The following is a 27,002-nucleotide window of genomic DNA, read 5'->3' as shown; positions in this document are numbered from 1 at the left end:
AGTATGAGTCCAAATGTCTATGAACCAGGAGCTCTGATGTCCAAGGGCAGGAGAAAATGGATATCCCAGCTCAAGAAGAAAGAGAATTCACCCTTCCTCCACATTTTGCTCTATTCAGGCCCTCCATGGATTGGGTGATGCCTGCCCACATTGGTGAGGGTAGATTTTCTTTACTCACTCTACTGATTCTAATACTAATTTCCTCTGGAAACACCCACACAGACACACCCAGAAATGATGCTTTACCAGCTATCTGGGCATCTCTTGTCCCAGTCGAGTTGACACAATTAACTATCACATATATTTTGCAGATTAACCTCTTATCAGTTATATGGTTTGCAAATATTTTCTCCCATTCTGTAGGTTGCCTTTTTACTCTGTTGATTGTTTCCTTTGCTGTGCATAAGTTTTTAGTTTGATGTAGTCGTATGTATGTATTTTTTTTTGTTTTTTGTTTTTTTTTTTTTGAAGTACGTGGGCCTCTCACTGTTGTGGCCTCTCCTGTTGTGGAGCACAGGCTCCGGACGCGCAGGTTCAGTGGCCATGGCTCACGGGCCTAGCTGCTCCGTGGCATGTGGGATCTTCCCGGACTGGGGCGCAAACCCGTGTCTCCTGCATCGGCAGGTGGACTCCCAACCACTGCGCCACCAGGGAAGCCCCTGTATGTATGTTTTTGCTGCCTGTGCTTTTAGTGTCATATCCATGAAATCACTGCCAAGACCAATGTCATGAAGATTTCCCCTTCTGTTTTCTTCTAGATGTTTTATAGTTTGGGGTGCTACATTTAAGTATTTAATTCATTTTGAGATGATTTTTGTGTGTGGTGTAAGAGATGGGTCCAATTTCATTCTTTTGCATGTGGATATACAGTTTAACCAGCACCATTTGTTGAAAAGACTATCCTTTCGCCATGGTATATTTTTAGCATCCTTGTCAAATTCAGTCACTGTATATGCATAGATTTATTTCTGTGCTGCTGGATTGATTTGCAGTATTTTACTGAGGATTTTTTGCATCTATATTCATTAGGGATATTTCATTTAGTTTTTTTTTTTTCTTGTGGTATCTTCATCTGCCTTTGGCATCATGGTAATGCTGGCCTCACAAAATGAATTTGGAAGTGTTCCCTAATCTTCTATTTTGGGGAGAGTTTGAGAAGGATTGATATTAATTCTTCTTTAAATGTTTGGTACCCAGAAAACTACTAGAGCTAATCAATGAATCTGGTAAAGTAGCAGGATATAAAATTAATGCACAGATATCTCTTGCATTCCTATACACTAACGATGAAAATCAGAAAAATAAATCAAGGAAACACTCCCATTTACCACTGCAACAAAAAGAATAAAATACCCAGGAATAAACCTACCTAAGGAGGCAAAAGACCTGTATGCAGAAAACTATAAGACCCTGATGAAAGAAATCAAAGATGATACAAACAGGGCTTCCCTGGTGGCACAGTGGTTGAGAGTCCACCTGCCGATGCTGGGGACACAGGTTCGTGCCCTGGTCCAGGAAGATCCACATGCCACAGAGTGGCTGAGCCTGTGAGCCATGGCCGCTGAGCCTGCACGTCCGGAGCCTGTGCTCCACAACGGGAGAGGCCACGGCAGTGAGAGGCCCAAGTACCGCAAAAAAAAAAAAAAAGATGATACAATGATACAAACAGATGGAAAGATATACCATGTTCTTGGACTGGAAGAATCAACACTGTGAAAATGACTACACTACCCAAAGCAATCTACAGATTCAATGCAATCCCTATCAAATTACCAATGGCATTTTTCACAGAACTAAAACAAAAAAATTTTACATTTTCTATGGAAACACAAAAGACCTTGAATAGCCAAAGCAATCTTGAGAAAGAAAAATGGAGCTGGAGGAATCAGACTCCCTGACTTCAGACTATACTACAAAGCTCCAGTAATTAAGACAATATGGTACTGGCACAAAAACAGAAATATAGATCAGTGGAACAGGATAGAAAGCCCAGAGATAAACCCACACACATATGCTCACCTTATCTTTGACAAAGGAGGCAAGAATACAAAAGGGAGAAAAGACAGCCTCTTCAATAAGTGGAGCTGGGAAAAGTGGACAGCTATGTGTAAGAGAATGAAATTAGAACACTTCCTAACACCATAAACAAAAATAAACTCAGAATGGATTAGAGACCTAAATGTAAGGCCAGACACTATAAAACTCTTAGAGGAAAACCCAGGCAGAACACTCTTTGACATAAATCACAGCAAGACCTTTTTTGACCCACCTCCTACAGTAATGGAAATAAGATCAAAAATAAACAAATGGGACCTAATGAAACTTAAAAGCTTTTCCACAGCAAAGGAAACCATAAACAAGACGAAGAGACAACTCTCAGAATGGGAGAAAATATTTGCAAATGAAGCAACTGACAAAGGATTAATCTCCAAAATATACAAGCAGTTCATGCAGCTCAATATCAATAAAACAAACAACCCCATCCAAAAATGGGCAGAAGACCTAAATAGACATTTCTCCAAAGAAGACATACAGACTGCCAACAAACACATGAAAAGATACTCAACATCACTAATCACTAGAGAAATGCAAATCAAAACTACAATGAGGTGTCACCTCACACAGGTCAGAATAGCCATCATCAAAAAATCTACAAACAGTAAATGCTGGAGAGGGTGTGGAGAAAAGAGAACCTTCCTGCACTGTTGGTGGGAATGTAAATGGAAACAACCACTATGGAGAACAGTCTGGAGGTTCCTTAAAAAACTAAAACTAGAACTATCATATGACCCAGCAATCCCACTACTGGGCATATAGCCTGAGAAAACCGTAATTCAAAAAGAGTCATGTACTACAATGTTCACTGCAGCTCTGTTTACAATAGCCAGGACATGGCAGCAACCTAAGTGTCCATCGACAGATGAATGGATAAAGAAGATGTGACACATATATACAATGGAATACTACTCAGCCATAAAAAGAAACGAAACTGAGTTATTTGTAGTGAGGTGGATGGACCTAGAGTCTGTCATACAGAGTGAAGTAAGTCAGAAAGAGAAAAACAAACACAGTATGCTAACACACATATATGGAATCTTAAAAAACGGTACTGATGAACCTTGAGGCAGGGCAGGAATAAAGACACAGATGTAGAGAACGGACTTGAGGACACGGTGTGGAAAGGGGAAGCTGGGACAAAGTGAGAGAGTAGCACTGACATATATACACTATCAAATGTAAAATGGATGGCTAGTGGGAAGCAGCTGGATAGCACAGGGAGATCAGCTCAATGCTTTGTTATGACCTAGAGGGGTGGGATAGGGAGGCTCAAGAGGGAGGGGATTTGGGGATATATGTATACTTATAGCTGATTCACTTTGTTGTACAACAGAAACTGACACAACATTGTGAAGCAATTATACTCCAATAAAGATATAAAAGTAGTGTGCAGCAAGGTGATTCAGTTATACATGTACATGTATCCATTCTTTTTCAGATTTATTTTCCCATATAGGTTATTACAGAATATTGAGTAGAGTTCCCTATGTTATACAGTAGGTCCTTATTAGTTTTCTATTGCTTGCTTTTAAAATAATGAACATGTGTGCTTTATAAAGCGTGGTAACTTTATTACTGAATAAAAATAACAATGCAAAAAAAAGATATAAAAGTAAATAAATAAAAGGAATTTATGCTGTAAAAAAAAAAAGTTTGGTAGAATTCACCAGTGAAACCAAACTTGTTGGGAAGTTTTTTATTACTGATTCAATCTCCATACCAGTCACGAGTTTGTTCAGACTTTCTATTTCTTCATTACGTAGTCTTGGTATATTGTATGTTTCCAGGAATTTATCCATGTCTTCTAGGTAATCCAGTTTGTTGGCATATAATTGTTCATAGTAGTTTCTTATAGTTCTTTTTTTTTTTTTTTTTTTTTTTTTTTTTTTGCGGTACGCAGGCCTCTCACTGTTGTGGCCTCTCCCATTGCGAAGCACAGGCTCCGGACACGCAGGCTCAGCGGCCATGGCTCACGGGCCCAGCCGCTCCGCGGCATGTGGGATCTTCCCAGACCGGGGCACGAACCTGTGTCCCCTGCATCGGCAGGTGGACTCTCAACCACTGCGCCACCAGGGAAGCCCTCTTATAGTTCTTTATATTCTGTAGCATTAATTGTAATGTCTCTTCTTTCATTTCTGATTTTATCTATTTGACTCTTCTCTTTTTTCTTCTTAGTCTGAGGATTCGTCAATTTTATCTTTTAAACAAAACCAATGCGTAGTTTCACTGACTTTTCTCTTTTTTTTTCTATTTTCTCTTTTGTTGATTTCTGATAAAATTTTTATCTCCTTCTTTATGCTGACTTTGGGCTTAGTCTGTTATTCTTTTTCTAGCTCCTTGAAGTGTAGTTAGGTTGTTTATTTGAGATCTTCTTTTTTAACGTTAAGTATTTGTCACCATGAACTTTCCTCTTAGTATTTCTTTTGCTGCATCTCATAAGTTTTGGTATATTATTTTCATTTTTGTTTATCTTGAGGTATTTCTAATTTCCTTTTTTGGTTTCTTCTTTGGCCAAATGGCTGTCCAAGAATGTGCTGTTTAATTTCCACATACAGGTATCCCCAACTTTTGAAAGTTCGCTTTACACCACTTCACTTTTATGAAAGACTTACATTAGTACTTGTTTTCACTAAGCTAAAGAAATCTGAAGGGGGTTTTCACTTTTACAAAAACAAAAAAAAGTAAAAAGTGAAAACAGAATTCAGCATTTGTTTTTCAGTGAGCCATTACAGAGGCAGTGTGCACCCCAAGCAGTGAGAGAAGTACCACAAAGCATCTTCCCTGGAAACTTTACTCAGCATCTTGACATCAAGCCACCACAGCTTTGAACTGTGCCTGTGAGCATCTGTGATTTATCTTAATTTATTTTGTGCATCCATTAGCAAGATGTGTCCTAAGGTAACTGCTTCTTCACTTTACACCATTTTGGCTTACAAAAGGTTTCATAGGAACACTATAGTTTCAGATAGTGAGGGAAACTTGTATTTGTGAATTTTCCAGTTTTCCTTCCACGATTGATTGCTGGTTTCATTCCATTGTGGTCAGAAAAGAAACTTGATACAATTTCAGTTCTCTTAAATTTGCTAAGACTTGTTTTGTGACCTAACATGTAATCTATCCTGGAGAAAGATCCGTGAGCACTTAAGAATGTGTATTCTGCTGCTTTGGGTAGAATGTTCTATATATGTCTATTAGTTTCATTTGTCATAGTGTTGTTCAACTCTTCTGTTTCCTTACTGATTTTCTATCTGGATGTTCTATCCATTATTGAAAATGGGATATTGAAGTCTCCTATGATTACTGTATTGCTGTTTATTTCTCCCTTCATTTCTGCCAATGTTTTCTTTATTTATTATTATTATTATTTTATTTTAGTATTTTTTTTTTTTTGCGGTATGCGGGCCTCTCACTGTTGTGGCCTCTCCCGTTGCGGAGCACAGGCTCCAGACGCACAGGCTCAGCGGCATTGGTCACAGGCCCAGCCGCTCTGCGGCATGTGGGATCTTCCTGGACCGGGGCACAAACCTGTGTCCCCTGCATCAGCAGGCGACTCTCAACCACTGCGCCACCAGGGAAGCCCTGTTTTCTTTATATAGTAAGGTGCTCTGATGTTGGATGCATATATATTTATAATTGTTATATCTTCCTAGTGGATTGACTCTTTAATCATTATATGATGTCCATCTGTCTCTTGTGACAGTTTACTTAAAGTAAACTTTTTCTGATATATGTATAGCACCCCACCACCACCACCCCCCTTTTGGTTATCATTTGCATGGAATACTCTTTCCTTCCCTTCATTTTCAGCCTTAAAGTGACTTTCTTGTACACAGAAGTAGCTGAGTCTTTCTTTTTTCAATGCATTTAGCTACTCTGTGCCATTTACATTTAAAATAATTACTAATAGGGGAAAATATACTATTGCCATTTGTTAGCTGTTAGCCCTGTAATTCTTTTATCTCTATTCTCCTCTCTTTTTGTCTTCCTTTGTATTTGGATTTTTTGTATTGGTATGCCATGATTCTTTTCTCTTATTTTCTATAACTTCTATAGGAATTTTTTATCTGTGTGTAGTTACCTTGGTGCTTATATAAAATAACTTACAGTGGATCCTTGAGGGCATAATAGGAAGGCCAGGGAGATCAGGAGAGGCAGGTGCGAGGAGCCATCTGGGAGAAGTCAGAGAGGAGCAGAGGGCATCTGCTCCACCCACTGGGGCCCAGGGAGCCTGCTGAGGTACCAGGCCAGTCCCCTGAACTCCAAGGCCCTCCCCTCTGGCCACACTGGTCCTAAGGGCATAGAAGGGAGACTGGGGAGATCAGGAGAGGCAGGCAGGAGGGGCCCTCCCAGACCGGAGGAGCAGGAGAGGAGAGGAGGGAGTCTTCCCTGCCCACTTGAGCCCAGGAAGCCTGCTGGGCACCAAGGTGAGGTCCCCTGCCCTCTGAGACCAGGGGTGGGGGGCATGCCTGGGCCCCTTCTGTTCCTTGAGCCTAAGCCCCACACCCACAGCCCCCAGAGCCTTTTCCAGCCCTGTGGGTCCTAAGCATAGGCCCCTCCCACTGCCCAAAACTTGCCCTCGGTAGGCTCCACCCTCCACAGCCAAGCCCTTCCCCCCCCAATTATTTTTTCATTTCCCTCCTCTTTCTTACTATTGTGGTACTGATATACCTTCCACTTGTAGATTCATCTATTTTTATTTTTATATTGTTTCTAACATATCTGTTAGTTTCCTAGCCTAATTTTATTTTTTACTTTGTTATTGTTCTCTTTTATGTTTTATTTATTTATTTTTTGGCCACCCAATGCATTTTGCAGGACCTTGGCTCACAATCCAGGGGTCAGGCCGAAGCTCCTGCAGTGGAAGCTCCGAGTCCAAACCACTGGACTAACAGAGAACCTCAGACCCCAGGGAATATTCATCAGACTGAGGTCTCACAGAGTTCCTCATCTCAGCACCAAGGCCTAGCTCTACCCAGTAGCCTACAAACTCCAGTGCTGGAAGCCTCAGGCCAAACAACCAGTAACACAGGAACATAATCCCACTCATTAAAAAAAAAAAAAAAAGTCACAGATGAAGGAGCAAGGTTAAAACCTACAAGACAAAATAATGAGAAGGAAATAGGCAATCTACGTGAAAAAAGAATTCAGAATAATGATAGCAAAGATGATCCAGACTCAGAAACAGAATGGAGGCATGGACTGAGAAAATACAAGAAATGTTTAACAAAGATCTAGAAGAACTAAAGAAAAACAGAGATGAACAACACAATAACTGAAATGAAAAAAAAAATACACTAGAAGAAATCAGTAACAGAATAACTGAGGCAGAAGAATGAATAAGTGAGCTGGAAGACAAAATGGTGGAAATAACTGCCAAGGAGCAGAATAAAGAAAAAATAATGAAAAGAATTGAAGACAATCTCAGAGACCTCTGGGACAACACTTAATGCACCAACATTCAAATTATAGGGGTCCCAGAAGAAGAAGAGAAAAAGAAAGGGCCTGAGAAAATATTTGAAGAGATTATAGTGGAAAACGTCCCTAACATGGGAAAGGAAATAGTCACCCAAGTCCAGGAAGCATAGGGCATCCCATACAGGAGAAACCCCAGGAAAAACACATCAAGACACATATTAATCAAACTAACAAAAATTAAACACAAAGAAAAAATATTAAAAGCAGCAAGGGAAAAACAACAAATAACATACAAAGGAATCCCCATAAGGTTATCAGCTGATTTTTCAGTGGAAACTCTGCAGGCCAGAAGGGAGTGGCAGGATATACTTCAAGTGATGAAAGAGAAAAACCTACAACCAATATTACTCTACCCAGCAAGGATCTCCTTCAGATTCGATGGACAAGTCAAAAGCTTTTCAGACAAGCAAAAGCTAAGAGAATTCAGCACCACCAAACCAGCTTTACAATAAATGCTAAAGAAACTTCTCTAGGTGGGAAACACAAAAGAAGAAAAATATCCACAAAAACAAACCCAAAACAATTAAGAAAATGGTAATAGGAACATACATACCAATAATCACCTTGAATGTAAATGGATTAAATGCCCCAACCAAAAGACAGAGACTAGCTGGATGGATACCCATATAAGTGCTGTCTACAAGAGACCCACTTCAGACCTAGGGACACATACAGACTGAAAGTGAAGGGATGGAAAAAGATATTCCATGCAAATGGAAATCAAAAGAAAGCTGGAGTAGCAATACTCATATCAGATAAAATAGACTTTAAAATAAAGTCTGTTACAAGAGATAAGGAGGGGGCTTCCCTGGTGGTGCAGTGGTTGAGAGTCCGCCTGCCAATGCAGGGGATACGGGTTTGTGCCCTGGTCCGGGAGGATCCCACATGCCGTGGAGCGGCTGGGCCTGTGAGCCATGGACGCTGAGCCTGCGCGTCCGGAGCCTGTGCTCCGCAACAGGAGAGGCTACAGCAGTGAGAGGCCCACGTAACGCAAAAAAAAAAAAAAAAAAAAAAAAAAAGAGAGAGATAAGGAGGGACACTACATAGTGATCAAGGGATCAAGGGATCAATCCAAGGCAAATGCTAACAACCATGAAAGGAGAAATCGACGGTAACACAATAATAGTATAATAGTAGGGGACTTTAACACCCCACTTACACCAATGGACAGACCATCCAAACAGAAAATAAATAAGGAAACATAAGATTTAAATGACACAATGGACCTAATAGATTTAATTGATATTTATAGAACATTCCACCCAAAAGTGGCAGAATATACTTTCTTCTGAAGTGCACATGGAACATTCTCCAGGATAGATCACATCTTGGGTCACAAATCAAGACTCAGAAAATTGAAGAAAAATGAAATCGTATCAAGCATCTTTTCTGACTACAACACTATGAGACTGGAAATCAATTACAGGAAAAAAAAACTGTAAAAAACACAAATACATGGAGGCTAAACAGTGCACTACTAAATAACCAAGAGATCACTGAAGAAATCAAAGAAGAAATAAAAAATGCATAGAAATAAATAAAAATGAGAACATAACGACCAAAAACCTGTGGGACGCAGCAAAAGCAGTTCTAAGAGGGAAGTTTATAAGCAATTCAATCTCACCTCAAGAAACAAGAAAAATCTCAAATAAACAATCTAACCTTACACTTAGAACAACTAGAGAAAGAAGAACAAGGAAAACCCAAAGTCAGCAGAAGGAAAGAAATCATAAAAAAATCAGAGCAGAAATAAATGAAATAAGACACAAAGAAAACAATAGCAAAGATCAATAAACTAAAAGCTGGCTCTTTGAGAAGATAAACAAAATTGATAAACCCTTAGCCAGACTCATCAAGAAGGAAAGGAGAGGATGCAAATCAATAAAATTAGAAATGAAAAAGGAGAAATCACAACTGACACTGCAAAATACAAAGGATTATAAGAGACTACTACAAACAACTGTATGCCAATAAAATGGACAACCATGAAAAAATGGACAAATTCTTGGAAAGGTACAATCTTCCAAGACTGAACCAGGAAGAATTAGAAAATATAAACAGACCTATCAAAGTAATAAAATTGAAACCGTAATTTAAAATCTTCCAACAAACAAAAGTCCAGGACCAGATGGCTTCACAGCCGAATTCTATCAAACATTTAGAAAAGAGCTAACACCAATCCTTCTCAAACTCTTCCAAAAAATTTCAGAGAAGGAATACTCCAAAATTAATTCTACAAAGCCACCATCACCCTGATACCAAAACCAGACAAAGATATCACAAAAAAAGAAAATTATAGACCAATATCACTGATGAACACAGATGCAAAAATCCTGAACAAAATACTAGCAAACAGAATCCAACATCCCATTAAAAGGATCATACACCATGATCAAGTGGGATTTATCCCAGGGATACAAGGATTCTTCAATATATGCAAATCAATCAATGTGATACACCACATTAACAAATTAAGGAATAAAAACCATATGATCATCTCAATAGGTGCAGAAAAGCTTTTGACAAAATTCAACACTCATTTATGATAAAAACTCTCCAGAAAATGGGCATAGAGGGAACCTACCTCAACATAATAAAGGCCATATATGACAAACCCATAGCAAGCATCATACTCAATGATGAAATACTGCAAGCATTTCTACTAAGATCAGGAACAAGACAAGGATGTCCACTCCTGCCACTCTTATTCAACATAGTTTTGGAAGTCCTAGCCACAGCAATCAGAGAAGAAAAAGAAATAAAAGGAATACAAATTGGAAAAGAAGAAGTAGAACTGTCACTGTTTGCTGGTGACATGATAGTATACATAGAAAATCCTAAAGTGCCACCAGAAAACTACTAGAACTAATCAATGAATTTGGTAAAGTTGCAGAATACAAAATTAATGCACATACATCTCTGGCATTCCTTTACACCAACAAGGAAAAATCAGAAAGAGAAATTAAGGAAACATTTCCACTTACCATCACAACAAAAAGAATAAAATACCTAGGAATAAACCTGCCTAATGGGGTGAAAGACTTGTACTCAGAAAACTATAAAACACTGATGAAAGAAATCAAAGATGACATAAAGAGATGAAGAAATATACCATGTTCTTGGATGGGAAGAATCAATATTGTGAAAATGACTATACTACCCAAAGCACTCTACAGATTCAGTGCAATCCCTATCAAATTACCAATGGCATTCTTCACAGAATTAGAACAAAAAATTTACAATTCGTATGGAAACACAAAAGACACAGAATAGCCAAAGCAATCTTGAGAAAGAAAAATGGAGTTAAAGGAATCAGGCTCCCTGACTTCAAACTATACCACAAAGCTACAGTAATCAAGACAGTATGGTATTGGCACAAAAACAGAAATATGGATCAATGGTAAGGGATAGAATGTCCAGAGATAAACCCATGCACAAATGGGCACCTAATTTAGGACAAAGGGGGCAAGAATATACAATGGAGAAAAGACAGCCTCTTCAATAAGTGGTGCTGGGAAAACTGGACAGCTACATGTAAAAGAATGAAATTAGGACACTACCTAACACCATACACAAAAATAAACTCAAAATGGATTAAAGACTTAAATGTAAGACCAGATACTATAAACTCTTAGAGGAAAACATAGGAAAAACACTCTTTGACATAAACCACAGCAAGATCTGTTTTGACCCATCTCCTAGAGAAATGGAAATAAAAACAAAAATAAACAAATGGGACTTAATTAAACTTAAAGCTTTTGTACAGCAAAGGAAACCATAAACAAGACGAAGAGACAACCCTCAAAATGGGAGAAAATATTTGCAAATGAAACAATAGACAAAGGATTAATCTCCAAAATATACAAACAGCTCATTGAGCTGAATATCGATAAAACAAACAATCCAGTTAAAAAATGGGCAGAAGACCTAAATAGACATTTCACCAAGGAAGACATACAGATGGCCAAGAGGGACATGAAAAGATGCTCAACATCACTAATTATTAGAGAAATGCAAATCAAAACTACAATGAATTATCACCTCACACCAGTTAGAATGGCCATTATCAAAAAATCTAGAAACAATAAATGCTGGAAAGGGTGTGGTGAAAAGGGAACCCCCTTGCTCTGTTGGTGGGAATGTAAATTGATACAACCACTATGGAAAACAGTATGGAGTTCCTTACAAAACTAAAACTAGAACTACCATATGACCCAGCAATCCCACTACTGGGCATATACCCAGAAAAAAACATAATTCAAAAAGAGACATGTCCCACAATGTTCACTGCAGCATTATTTACAATAGCCAGGACATGGAAGCAACCTAAATGTCCATCAACAGATGAATGGATAAAGAAGATGTGACACATATATACAATGGAATACTACTCAACCATAAAAAGTAATGAAATTGAGTTATTTGTAGTGAGGTAGATGGACCTAGAGTCTGTCATACAGAGTGAAGTAAGTCAGAAAGAGAAAAACAAATACCATATGCTAATGCATATATATGGAATCTAAAAAAAAATGGTACTGATGAACCTAGTTGCAGGGCAGAAATAAAGAGGTAGAAATAGAGAATGGACTTGAGGACATGGCATGGGAGGGGGAAGCTGGGGCAAAGTGAGAGGAGCATCGACATATATACACTACCAAATGTAAAATAGTTGGCTGGTGGGAAGCAGCAGCATAGCACAGTGAGACTGGCTCAGTGCTTTGCCATGACCGAGAGGGGATGGGATAGGGGGATGGGAGGGAGGCTCAAGAGAGAGGCGATATGGGGACATGTGTATGCATATGGCTGATTCGCTCTGTTGTGCAACAGAAACTAACAGAGTATTGTGAAGCAATTATACTCCAATAAAGATCTAATTTAAAAATTTTTTTAAATCACAGCATACTACTGTTCATACTTTATGAGAAAAATATTTGTCAGAACAAAAAAGTTAAAAAATAAAAAAGTATAGGTGATAACAACTTAAGTTCAATCACATACAAAAACTGCATAGTTTAACATCTCTCCCCCACACACTTTATGTTATTGTTGTCACAATTTATATCTATTTATCTTTATTATTTTTTACATTTATTACATTTATGTTTACCAAAGTTTCATACTTTCTTATGCTATTATGTTGCTATTTATCACACTTTCATTTCAACTTGAAGAATTCCCTTTAGCATTACTTGTAAGGTAGGTCTAGAAGTCATGAGTTCCCTCAGCTTTTATTTGGTAAAATCTTTCTCTCTCCTTCATTTCTAAAGGACAGTTTTGCTGAACAGAGTATTCTTTTTTTTTTTTTTTTTTTGCTATATGCGGGCCTCTCACTGCTGTGGCCTCTCCCGTTGCGGAGCACAAGCTCCAGACGCGCAGGTCCAGCGGCCATGGCTCATGGGCCTAGCCGCTCTGCAGCATGCATGTGGGATCTTCCCAGACCGGGGCACAAACCCGTGTGCCCTGCATCGGCAGGCAGACTCTCAACCACTGCGCCACCAGGGAAGCCCTGAACGGAGTATTCTTGGTTGGCTTTTTTTTTTTCTTTCAGCATTTTGAATATATCATTCTACTCTCTTCTGGCCTGCAAAGTTTCTGCTGAAAATCCACTGATAGTCTCATATGCAACAAGTTACTTTTTTCTTATTGCTTTCAAAATTCTCTTTGTCTCTGACTTTTGACAATTTGATTACAATGTGTCTCAGTGTGGATTTCTTTGGGTTTATCTTAATCTTTTTTTTTGGGGGGTGGGGTGCTTCTTGGATCTGGACATCCACTTCCTTCCCCAGACTTGGGAAGTTTTCAGATATTATTTCTTTTAATAAGCTTTCTGGTCCTTTCTCTCCCCATCTGTTCTCTTTCTGGGACTCTCATAATGTGTATATTAATCTATTTGATTATCCTATAAGTCCCCTAAGCCCCTTAAGCTTTCTTCACTCTCTTTCATTCTTTCTTTTTTTCCTCCTCTGACTGAATTATTTCCAATAATGACTTGTCTTTGAGTTTGTTGATCCTTTCTTCTGTTCTTGAACCCTTCTAGTGAATTTTTCAGTTCAATCATTGTGTTCTTCTGTTCCATGATTTCTGTTTGGTACTTTCAAATATTTCCTGTGTCTTTGCTGAAACTCTCACGTTGTTCATGCATTTTTCTCTTGACCTCAGTAAGCATCTTTATGCAAGTTATTTTGGATTCTCTGTCAGGTAAATATATAACTCCATTTAATTAGGGTTGGTTTCTGGAGATTTATCTTGCTCCTTTGTTTGGAAAACCTCTGCCTAATTCTTTGTTTTCCTTTTCTCTCTATATTCGTGTATGTGCATAGACAAAGCAGGCACCTCTCCCAGTCCTCATGGACTGGCCCTGTACAAGAGAAGACTCCCATCAGTCAGCCCTTCAAGAGATTCTGGGGACCTGTACCACCACTTTCCCTCTCCAAGAAGAAGCAGGAAGTTACAGCTTTGTCCACTTGCTCTGTGCTGTGCCAGGGATAGCAATTGTATCTATTAGCCCAAACCACAGCCTATCTCCATTCTCCCCTAAAGCAGCTAGATTGCATCAGATCTATCAGAGTTCCAAGACTGTCAAGACAGATTCTAGTTCTTTGGTCAACCCCAGAGAAGTTGGTGCTCTGGACACATGGATCTACTCTTTCCCTCCCCAAGGGGTAGATGAGAGATAGAATTTTTCATCTGTTCACTCTATGCTGAGCAGGAAAAAGGATCTATGACATCTACCAGCCCAAGCCTCTGTCTCCATTCTCCCTCGGGTGGCTAGACTGTACCAGACCCCCCAGAGTTCCAAGACTTGCAAAACAGAAGCCAATCCTCTGGGGAGCCCCCTATGAAAAACTGGGGTGCTGGATACACAAACCAATGCCTTCCCTTTTCTGGGAGAAACTTGGAGCTATCGGGTCTCTTCCTGATTATATGGCACTATGCTGGGGGCAGGGATGATGGTGAGAGGGTGTCCTGAATCTCCTGATTGGCTTAGGTGAGCCTGGTTTTGCACTCACCCAGGGTACAAGAGCCTTTCATTTAATTTCTGGATTTCTCACAAAGTGAATTTTTTCATGAACTGTTGCTGAATTGGTGTGTTTGTTTGCAGGGGAAGAAGGGTCCAGGGCTTCCTACTTTGCCATCTTGCTGATGTCACTCCTGAAAATTTTTAATGTATAGATTTTTCTGAAGTCAAAATAGTTTGCTAAATTTGGGGAAAACTTTACAAAGGAAAAAACTCTTTAAAATCTGTGACATTTTCTCACAAAGATTATTTCTAAATTTATGAGTTATATTTACAGGAATATGTCAATCAGTACTTCAGAGACCATTGTTTATAAGTCATATTAAATTTGAGAAAAACATTTTTCTATTTTTTTTTTTTTTTTTTGGTGGTACGCGGGCCTCTCACCGCCATGGCCCCTCCCGTTGCGGAGCACAGGCTCCGGAAGCACAGGCCCAGCGGCCATGGCTCAGGGGCCCAGCCGCTCCGCGGCACATGGGATCCTCCCGGACCGGGGCATGAACCCGAGTCCCCTGCATCAGCAGGCGGACTCCCAACCACTGTGCCACCAGGGAAGCCCAGAAGTCTATTTTTAAGATTTTGAATTTTAGGATGTCAGTGATTTAGCTATTTATGTATAAATAAACATATTCTACTGGACACAAAAGAGATAATAGCACAGAAATTTATCTTTCTAAAGGTTAGTTCAAAATCTATTCTAAAAATATATTTCTTAAGCAAATCAAAACTACAAAGAAGTATCACCTCACACAGGTCAGAATGGCCATCATTAAAAAGTCTACAAATAGAAAACTAAACATCTATATGTAAAAGAATGAAATTAGAACATTCTCTAACATCATATACAAAAATAAACTCAAAATGGATTAAAGACCTAAACGTGGACTTCCCTGGTTGTGCAGTGGTTAAGAATCCGCCTGCCAGTGCAGGGTACACGGGTTTGATCCCTGGTCCGGGAAGATCCCACATACCGCGGAGCAACTAAGCCCGTACGCCACAACTACTGAGCCTGTGCTCTAGAGCCCACGAGCCACAGCTACTGAGCCCACATGCCACAACTACTGAAGCCTGTGTACCTAGAGCCCACGCTCCACAAAAAGAGAAGCCTGCACACCACAACGAAGAGTAGCCCACACACCACAACAGAGTGACCCTGCTTGCCACAACTACAGAAAGCTCACACACAGCAACAAAGACCCAGTGCAGCAACGAGGCCCAACGCAGCCAAAAGTGAATAAATAATTTTTTTTAAAAAAGACATAAATGTAAGACCAGATACTATAAGACTCCTAGAGGAAAACATAGGCAGAACACTCTTTGACATAAATCATAAAAATATTTTTTTGGATCTATCTCCTAAAGTAAAGGAAATAAAAATAAACAAATGGAACCTAATTAAACTTAAAAGCTTTTGCTCAGCAAAGGAAACCACAGACATAATGAAAAGATAACCTATAGACTGGGAGAAAATATTTGCAAATCATGTGAACAAGGGATTAATTTCCAAAATATGCAAACAATTCATACTGCTTAATATCAATAAAACAAACAACCCAATCAAAAACTGGGCAGAATACCTAAATAGACATTTCTCCAAAGACGACATACAGATGGTCAACAGACACATGAAAAGATGCTCAATATCGCTATTAGAGAAATGCAAATCAAAACTACAATGCGGTATCACCTCACACCAGTCAGAATGGCCATCAAAAAGTCTACAAATAATTAATGCTGGAGAGGGTGTGGAGAAAAGGGAACCCTCCTACACTATTGGCAGGAATGTAAATTGGTGCAGCCACACTGGAAACCAGTAAGGAGCTTCCTTAAAAACCAAAAATAAAGTTACCATATGATCCAGCATTACCACTCCTGGGCATATATCTGGAAAAAAACTCTAATTCAAAAAGATACACGCATCCCAATGTTCATAGCAACACTATTTACAATAGCCAAGACATGGAAGCAACCTAAATGTCCATTGACAGATGAATGGATAAAGAAGATGTGAGATATAGATATATATAATACTCAGCCAGAAAAAAGAATGAAATAATGCGATTTGCAGCAACGTGGATGGCCTATGTTTTATCATATTAAGTGAAATAAGTCAAAGGCAAATATCATATGATATTACTTATATGTGGAATCTAAAATATGATACAAATGAACTTATTTACAGAGCAAAAACAGACTCACAGACATAGAAAATGAACTTATGGTTACCAAAGGGGAAAGGGGTGGGATAAATTAGGAGTTTGGAATTGGCAGATTTAAGCTACTATGTATGAAATAGATAAACAACAAGGTCCTACTGTATAGCACAGGGAACTATATTCAGTATCTTGCAATAAAATATAAGGGAAAAGAATATGAAAAAGAATATATATATATATACATATATATATATAACTGAATCACTTTGCTGTATACCTGAAACTAACCACACTGTAAATTAACTATACTTCAATAAAAAATATATTTCTTCCCAATGCTTGGTCAACAACCAGTGAATTACATGTTAAATAATGGCAAACACTCAATGAATTATAAAAATTATACTTGATTTTTCATTAAGAATTATAATTAATGGAAAGTATATCAAATGAAAAGATAAAGGGTTGAATTTTTCAAAATTGAGAACTGTACAAGTGGTACAGTAAATTCTCATCAGTGGTTAGGGAATGATATGTGACAGATAACTGAAAATTCTACTTAGTTGTCCAAACTTTATAGCGTCTAACTAAATGCATTAATATAAGCCTGGCTGCAGGAAATAAATGCTTATGGAAGATTGCTTGAGAGACATGATAACCTGATTATTACCTGTTGCAAGAACAGGGCCATTAGAAAGTTTTCTCTGTAGATTGTATTTAGAGTTAGATTAATGGATGGGCCAAAAGATCCAGCCCAAAGGTACTAAGACATTATTGGAAATGTAATGCATTAGAGAAAATTGTATTCACCAAAACTTCTCTCAGAAATTAAGGTAGGAAGGCATACTCTGAAGAGCCATTTGGGGTGGGGCATGAGACCCCAAATGAATGTGCTCCAGTAACCAGACAGTTGCTAAACTGCCTCCAAACCAGGGCAAGTGCAGTTAAAAGAGCATGCTTTGCTTCGAGGAGGCAGTGTGGGGCAAGAGCTCAGATGTTCACGATAAAAGAGAGATTAACCTGCCAACTTCCTTCTAGCATCCCAGGAAGTTTAATGGGGAACCAATTAATAGTAACCTGACTAGCCATTCACATGCCCTTGGTTCACCTCAGAAAGCATTATTTATTCCTTACAGAACTGCCTTTACTTAATAATGTTTGGAGTCATAGGTATACTATAAGAAATAGTCACATGAAACACAATATTCTATTGCAAAATTAAGAGCAAAGGATGCTTTTCTTAAGAGCCACAATAAGTCATTTGGGAAACAACTGCTTTGTTTTTATCTTAAGGACATTATGCAACTTGCAACTGAGCATGTTTTCCCTTTTGCTTTGGATGCTAGGAAATTTAAGGGCCAGATTTGCTATCCCAGTCTTGAAATTGTACAAGCTGAGTATATACTTCTCTTTTTCTTATTTCTAGCTTCTATTTTCTTGGCTATTTTTTTCTTTCACTTGTACTCCTTCAATTTTTTATTTCAATCTTCCGTATTATGAAAATATTTGAAAATTACCTCTATTCCTTTATAACACTAGTTGGAGTTTCTGGTACCAGCACCTCTTCGCTTCCTCTTGGTTTATTCCCTCATTTTGATAGAGCACCCCCTCCAGTAGCTTCCTGAGACAAAGGGAAATGAGAAGTCATTTTTTGAGGTCTTGCTTATTTGAAATTATCTTATTCTACCTTCACACTTGATAGTTTAGCTGGTCACAGAAAATTCTTTTTTGTGTGCTAATTGGTCAAGGAAAAGTGGTTTTTTTGTTTCATTATGTTCATAATTTAGCTACTCTAATACTATCATACTGATTAAATTATCAGAACAGAGAAATAACTCTGAGCTACTTATCTGAACCTTAATACTATGTAATATATAAAAATTAACACTGTATGAAAAGAAACGTTAGAGTTCTGGCTTTATTTTTCCAAAACATTTGGATACCTATTTTTCTATGTTGTTTAACTTCCTTACTCTTTTCTCTTTTTTTTTTTTTTTGCGGTACGCGGGCCTCTCACTGTTGTGGCCTCTCCCATTGCGGAGCACAGGCTCCGGACGCGCAGGCCCAGCGGCCATGGCTCACGGGACCAGCCGCTCCGCGGCACGTGGGATCTTCCCGGACCAGGGCACGAACCCGTGTCTCCTGCATCGGCAGGCGGATTCTCAACCACTGCGCCACCAGGGAAGCCCTCTTTTCTCTTTTTTATTATAAATGTCATGTGACAAGATGGCGTATATAGGACAATATTACTAACTTTTTTGGTATTTTGCTCCCTGTTGACTCATTCATTCATCATTCAATAAACATCTCTCCCTTTCTCAATTTTCCCATCTTGTTTCCTTTCTCTTCTCCATTGCCACTCTCCTTTCTTTCCTCTCTCTGAGAAAAATCCAAAAAATGAAGACCAAAAGACAAATTAGGAAAGTAATTATTCCCTTGAGCCCATAGGTCAGATCCAGCCACCTGCATCTGCATTCTTTTTTAATTAATTAATTTTTTTTTTGGCTGCGCTATTGTGGCATGCGGGGCCTTCACTGAGGCATGCAGGATCTTTCCTTGCGGTGCGTGGGCTCTGTAGTTGTGGTACGTAGGCTCCAGGGTACGTGGGCTCTGTAGCTTGCAGCACGTGGGCTCTCTAGTTGAGGCATGCGAGCTCAGTAGTTGTGGCACATGGGCTTAGCTGCCCCACGGCATGTGGGATCTTAGTTCCCCAACCAGCGATTGAACCCCCGTCCCCTGCATTGGAAGGCAGATTCTTTACCATTAGACCTCCAGGGAAGTTCCTGAATCTGCATTCCTTTTTTTTTTTTTTAAGCTTTTATGTATTTTATTTTTTGGTTGTGTCGGGTCTTAGTTGCAGCATGCAGGATCCTCGTTGAGGCATACAGGATCTTTTGTTGAGGTGCACAGGCTTCTCTCTAGTTGTGGCGTGCAGGTTCTCTCTCTCTAGTTGTGACATGCAGGCTCCAGGGTGTGTGGGCTCTGTAGTTGTGTATGTGGGCTCCAGGGCGTGTGGGCTCTGTAGTTGTGGTGCGCAGGCTCCAGAGCATGTGGGCTCTGTAGTCTGCAGCACGCGGGCTCTCTTGTTGAGGCACGCAAGCTCAGCAGTTGTGGCATGCGGGCTTACTTGCCCCACGGCATGTGGGATCTTAGTTCCCCGACCAGGGACAGAACCCACATCCCCTGCATTGGAAGGCAGATTCTTTACCACTGGACCACCAGTGAAGTCCCTGCATCTGCATTCTTAAAGACAATTCTCTCCTCTACATGGACAGCTGTAATATCTGATTTAAAAATAACTTCTGAAGATTTCAACTATAAAGAATTGGGCTCAACACCGCTAATTATTAGAGAAATGCAAATCAAAACTACAATGAGGTATCATCTCACACCAGTCAGAATGGCCATCATCAAAAAGTCTACAAACAATAAGTGCTGGAGAGGGTGTGGAGAAAAGGGAACCCTCCTACACTGTGTTGGTGGGAATGTAAATTGGTGCAGCCACTATGGAGGACAGCATGGAGCTTCCTTAAAAAACTAAAAATAGAGTTACTATATGATCCAGCAATTCCACTCCAGGGCACATATCTGGAAAAGACAAAAACTCCAATTCGAAAATATGCATGCACCCCAATGTTTACAGCAGCACTATTTACAATAGCCAAGACATGGAAACAAGCCAAATGTCCATTAACAGATGAATGGATAAAGAAGATGTGGTGTGTGTGTGTATATATACTCACATATACACACACACAGTGGAATATTACTCAGCCATAAAAAGAAGAAAATAGTGTCATTTGCAACAACATGGATGAACCCAGAGATAATCATACTAAGTGAAGTAAGTCAAACAGAGAAAGACAAATATTACATGATATCACTTATATGTGGAATCTGAAATATGATACAAATGAACTTATTTACAAAACAAAAACAGACTCACAGACATAGAAAACAAACTTATGGTTACCAAAGGGTAAGGAAGTCGAGGGATAAATTAGGACTTTGGGATTAACAGATACACACTACTATATATAAAATAGATAGGGACTTTCCTGGTGGTCCAGTGGCTAAGACTCCACGCTCCCAGCGCAGGGGGCCCTGGTTTGACCCCTGGTCAGAGAGATAGGTGCCGCATGCCGCAACAAAGACCAGTGCAGCCAAATAAATAAATAAATAATTTAAAAGATATTTAAAATAGATAAACAACAAGGACCTATTGTATAGCACAGGGAACTATATTCAGTATCTTGTAATAACCTATAGTGGAAAAGAATCCAAAAAAGAATATACATATGGCTAAATCACTTTACTGTACACCTGAAACTAACACAACTATAGTCAACTACACCTCAGTTAGAAAATTTTTTAAAAGAATTGGGCTATGAGCAAGACACTGTGTGTGCCAAGTGCTTTAATCTCAAATTCTCCCTCGTAGAGTTTTAATGAGACATATGCATTTTGTTTCATTTTTTATTCTGATTTTTATAGATAGGAAAACCAATGTTAAGAGAAATGAATTTGCTTGAAGTTTCAGAGCTAAATGACAAAGGCAGTATTCAAATTTAGATCCAACTCTAAAACCTAGGTTTTTAAATGAGTTTTAAGTTTTAATCTAGTATTAACAATACTCTCAAAATTTACTTGAGAAAATCTAAGTCATTCTCAGATCACTCTCTGCTCAGCTTGAAACCATCCAAATGAAAGTAAAATTTCATCCATTTAACAAATATTTCAGCTTCTTTTCTATGGAAGAGATGGTAATAAACAAATGAAGATGACATGGTCCTTGCCGTTGCTTATTTCAGGTGGGCAGAAACAATATTCCATTTTTAATATTCACTGAAAAGACTAAAATACAAGCTAGCAAGAGAAAATGTCTTAAGGATTTAGGCACATCAGGATATTTGGGGAGATGGACATAGGGTGAAGAAAAGTAAACATACATCAGGGAGATGGACTAAAACACAATAAAATCAATCCTTTATGTTTTGTTGGTAACACTTCTACCCAATCATTTTAGAGTAATATATTCAAAATCTTAGGTTTGTTTCCATTACATGTTCCTTCCCACCAAAGTTATCATCCAGCTTACAATAATGGCCCCAAAACCAGTGTACCAGCTATGTTTTTTAAAGTCTTATTTCATTAATTTAATTTAAAATTCTATTTTCAGGAAAAGGATTGACTACAACGAGGCACAAGTCAGCTTTCTGGGGTGGTGGAAATGCTCTGCCTTTATTGTTAAAATGATTATATGACTGTGTTTGTCAAAATTCATAGATTTTATACCTAAAATGATGAATTTTAGTCAGTACACACCCAACTTAAAAAAAAAAAAAAAAGCCTGAACTCTTAACTACCCAGCTAAAAATAAAACAAAAGTTAAAACACAATTTACAATTTAGGTACAAGACCAATTGTATTTTTATAAGTGAAGGAGGTCTAGTAATTTTTTGTATTTATTTATAATGCTAATAATCCAATATTATGTAATTCAATAAATATATCAATATTTTAAAATAGAATATTAAAATGTTATATTTTTAAAAAATAAGGATTTGGATTGCAAAACATTTATTATAACCATAAAGTTGTTAAAGCAATGCTATTTTTTTTAACTCTCAGAAAATAACAACCTAAGTTTGTTAAAAATTTCAAAGATTTAAACTTCCAGAATACTACCATAAATCCTGCTTACATAGTATGCTGAAAACTCCTCATTTAATACTTAAGGACAAAAAATTACCAGCTAGCTTCATTACTTGAGAGATTCAACTGCGTTCTAAAACATAATTGTAGCTCAGCTTCCAAAAAAGGCAAAGAAAACAAAATGATTGTTTTCAATAAAACTGGATTAAAAAAAAAACACTATTAAGAACACAGGAAAGGGTAATTAAGTGATGTCTCTTCTTTATTAAGGCTTCAATAGAAGCAAATACACCCAAGAAACTATTTACAAAGGACCCAGCGTCAGAATTGTTTTAGAGACCAAAGTCACTTCCCTGCCACTGGAATTTGGCTTGTAAAAATAGTACCAAATTACACATCAAACTTCTCAGATTTTTATGATTCCTACTTTAATACCCTCTGTTTTTATTCTCCCAGACATACCAAAGGCCACCAAGTCTATTTAAATTAGGAGAGGTAATGTAATTCCAAGCCCTGGAAAACCTAGAAGAAATATACTGTTTAACAAGAAGAGTTCTCTTGCCTTGATTAAAGTAATATATCTGTGGCAGATGTCATTTGTCAATCAGAAACTACAAACCTGATTTTTTTCTAATATGGGAGAGGAATGTGTTTTTATTTGTGGCTTTGATAAAAATACCCTTTTAAGTGTGTTGTGCTTGGTAAATTAACTTTTGGAAGAATGAACTATCCCTTAAGTGATAATATGTGACAACTCTCTGTAACAACTGCCCTCTCTCAAAGAAGCTCATCTTCCAAAAACTATCTTAAAATTTTCAGTTTTAAAAGCTTGTCAGGCTTGACTATATCTCTTGAATGTCAATAAAAATCTCATTTTGTCCATGTGTTTTTTTGAATGTTTTCTAATGTTTTTATCTTTAATAATATGTAACAGTGAAAAACAGCATAAATATCTCTGAGATAGAAAGTATGCAAAGCATTATTTTGTTAGGAATGACTATGTTCTGGATGTTAAAGGACAATTAACTTGCTAAAAACAAATGCTCTGAAACTGTTCATGAAAAAATGCTGAAGGATTGGCATAGTGATATCCACAGTAACTGTATAAGGTGTCCTAGGATGCAGGAGAACAGTGCCAATTAGGCAAAAATTACTCTAAGAATTTTTATTCTTTCTAAAATGGTAACCAAGTAAATAAATTTAATAAACAGTATTTATTAAAAGTACATAGATCATGAAAGTACTTTTAAATAAGCAATCTCTGGGATGTGGGTTCACAAGACTCAACCAAGTGAAATCCCTGCAGTGAGTTCCTTCTTTGGGGGGGAGGGGTAGAGAGGTTAGAGTTCTAAAATGACAGTGACAATGATGGCAGGAGTCAAGAGTAAAGGATAAGAAAGGCTGGTCCTAAGGAGAGAGCTAAGAGAAGGGAAGCTCATGGACTCGCTGGGCTGTACCATCAGGGCTTGGTGTCTTCAAAGATGTCAAGGAAGAGGATGAACAAGGAGTCAGGTAAGGCTTGCTAGTGTGGTGGGAATTAGTTCAAAGAGTTACATGCATAGAAAATCAGAATGCTTGGAGTATAATCAGGAGGCTGGGAAGTTACTGTAAGGAGGAAAATGGCTGTGTTCTGTGTACTGTTGGGAAAGGGATTCTGAGTTGGTCACCGATATTCAAACACCTGCACTAATTAGGTGTTCATCTGGTATGAGTGGGGTGAACTTTGATAGACATTCCAGGTGAGGGGGGAAAAGATCCAGGGTTAAAGCTACTTTGCGAAACCCAGAGTGGGAGGGAGACATTGTGAAATAACATTAAAAGCATGAGCTTTGGAAATCAAATGGATCTGAATGATAATTTATTTATTAACCAGACATTTGGTCAAATATTATTCTGGGTGTTACTGTGAGGTGGGTTTTCAATGAGATTAACACTTAAATTGGTACACGACTAAAGTAGATTGCCCTGTATAACGTAGGTGGCCCTCAGTCAGTTGAAGGCCTGAAGAGACAAAAAGGCTGACTCTCCTCCGAGTAAGAGGGAATTCTTCCTGCCTCATGGCCTTCAAACTGGAACATGGGCTTTTCCCCACCTTTTGGACCCAGAATGGAATGATACCTTTGGCTCTCCTGGGTCTCCAGATTGCAACTCACCCTGCAGATTTTGAGACTTGCCAACCTCCATAAGCAAATGAGCCAATTCCTTATATCCTTATAATAAATCTCTCTATATATGTATATATTATATACACACACACATATATCCACATCCTATTGGTTCTGTTTCTTTGGAGAACCCTAATACAACCTGGGTTCAAATCATGGCTGTTTCTTAATAACTGTGTGACCTTAAGCAAGCCCTTTAACCTCCCTAAGCCTATAAAATGGAAATAATTAAAAATCCATTTAGCACAGGATTGTAACAAGGATTAACTGAAATAATTTCACAAAGCATTGAGCACAGTATCTGACACACAGTGTTCAATAAATGGAACTCGTTGTTGACATTATTACTATTATTATTATAGAAGGCTCTCTTTTGAGGAAAAAATGCAGGTAAAACAGGACCTAATTAGGTATTTTGGGTGAGAGTGGTAGGAACGTGTGTAGGAATTGTCAAAGCTTTACCTACTCAACAGCAAAGAGTCCCTTGTTCTTTCCTTCTAGTGTTCTCTCCTATTTTCACGAAAGCTACTTCTCTGTTTCATCTCTCTCATGTACTCTTTGTATGGGAAAATTCAGCTGAACCACTTTCTAAAACCCTAATTAAAATCTTGTTAAAAAAATCTTCCAAATATACATCACTTTTTCTTGACTTAAACACTGTGGATGTAAAAATGTGGCTCTTCTGATTTAGGATGTTGCAGTGGTACTGAGTTTTTACAGAAAATATTAGTAATCACTGTAATGCATGATGTATTTTCAAAATTAAATCTCTCATGGCAATTTATTTTGCTGTCAGCCTTTCATAAAATTAAGTGTGGCATCAATTCCAGTTTACTAAGAGTTTTGGCTAGTAATTGCTTTACTGTAAAAATCCCCTCCTTTTGACAATTTTAAGGAAAAGAATAATATCTTCAATTTATATTCTTAAATCTTTTCTCAGGATAAGCATGAAATATCATTGTGCAGAAACTGATTCCATTTCAAATGTAAACATTTCATTTAGCAACCAGTCTTAACTATCCACAGATGCAGTGGAGGTTCTGAAATTCCCATTTTTTAAAAGAGTAAAGACTGGCCAATTCCTCTGTGAAAAGAACCTGACTAATGCCAGTGTGTGGATTAGTTCTGGCCTGGAGAGCAGACAAAGTTCTATCATCTTGAATCTAAAACTACAGCATACTACTGAGATCCCAAAATAACTTAAGAGTCTGGTCGTTGGTTCTATTTTCCTTGGCTCCTTCCTCATGGGTGGTGGTGGTGGGACTCGGGGAGAGGTTAAGGTGGGCCTGGAAACGAAGGGAACTGTGTCCCCTACAGCAGCAATATAGGTCCACTGCCCAGTCCTCTCAACTATAAAAAAAACTCTCCCTTCCCAAAATGGGCAATCTGGTTTGGAAAACTCACATTTACTCAATGAAACAAAACTACAAAAACTGTAGCTCTTACTACATGCTAGCCCTATTCTAGATGCTAGAGATACAAAGATAGATACTAGTTCATAGCCCCAAGAGTTTAGTCTAGTGGGAGAAACATGTTAAGTGAACAATCACAGCACAGTGAACTGAATAACAGATGTGACTCAAAAAAAGCAGGGACAACTTGGGGAAAGAGAAGATTTTGCAGAACTGCTAACAGGCTGTCTTCAGGATGCAGGTGGTCCAATCCAAGGTTAAGTATTTTTAAAGCAAGCACTCAATTTCCAGACTAAAAACTTTAATTTCTGAACGTGAAAACTTTACGTTCAGGTTCTTATAATCTATTATATACACACACAACAATAACCCACACAATGGGAAATTAGCTCAGCTTGAGAACATGATTCATCATCATTCACACCTGCTCAACTTAAGTCCCTCCCCAAATACGCATTACACTGAGGACTATGTGGTAGCAACTCCCCAAAATTAGGACAAAGAGACTTTTGTTGCTATAAAACAATGTAAAACACTACACATACCTCTGGATGTATTCAGTTGTTGGATTGTAAACTGTTAGTCCTTTTTAAACTCTGTTAAGATGGATACGGAATAAGGAATAATGCCCTAAACTCTTGCAGTTTCCATATTTATATCTGAAAAATCTCCAATTTACCAAGGCCAATGTGGTATTTCTGGAAAAAAAAAATGAAAACTACACATTTGATTGATGGATTTCTGTCATTCATTCATGTCATAATCCTAAAAGCTACCTTTATTCCACAACTTTCCACCATTTCTTTCTAAGAAAAGGGCATATGAAAAGGTTGTTTTTTTTTTTTTAAGGTTATAGCCTTCAAAAACTTGAAATACAAATTTGAATGATCCAACAATTAGAAAACGTTCACCCACTACCATCTGACATTCCCAGTTTATCATTCTATTTAATATTCTTTTGTAACATCTAACACCCTTCACCTAACAAGGTCAAAGGTTCCTTGAACACTTTTATAAGCTGCCTACAGAGATAATTCCTGTGAAACCTGAGGATGCCACACCA

General features: G+C 38.2%; 1 long non-coding RNA gene across 6 annotated transcripts in view; it reads right to left on the bottom strand.

Annotated features, from left to right (window-relative positions):
• Window positions 1–27,002, bottom strand: part of LOC136794072 (uncharacterized) — a 321,393-nt gene that overhangs the window by 71,299 nt on the left and 223,092 nt on the right. For 3 of the 6 annotated variants that reach the window (XR_010840311.1, XR_010840309.1, XR_010840307.1), the window contains exon 2: window positions 18,225–18,328. This is a non-coding gene — a long non-coding RNA (uncharacterized lncRNA). Of the gene's footprint in view, window positions 1–18,224; window positions 18,329–20,761; window positions 20,845–26,484; window positions 26,638–27,002 lie in introns of those variants that run through there. The other 3 variants (XR_010840308.1, XR_010840312.1, XR_010840310.1) reach the window with 2 other exon arrangements.

Source organism: Kogia breviceps, chromosome 1, assembly GCF_026419965.1.
Source record: "Kogia breviceps isolate mKogBre1 chromosome 1, mKogBre1 haplotype 1, whole genome shotgun sequence".
In the NCBI taxonomy this organism is placed as follows: Eukaryota; Metazoa; Chordata; class Mammalia; order Artiodactyla; family Physeteridae; genus Kogia; species Kogia breviceps.
This window is presented reverse-complemented; position numbering and strand designations above follow the sequence as displayed.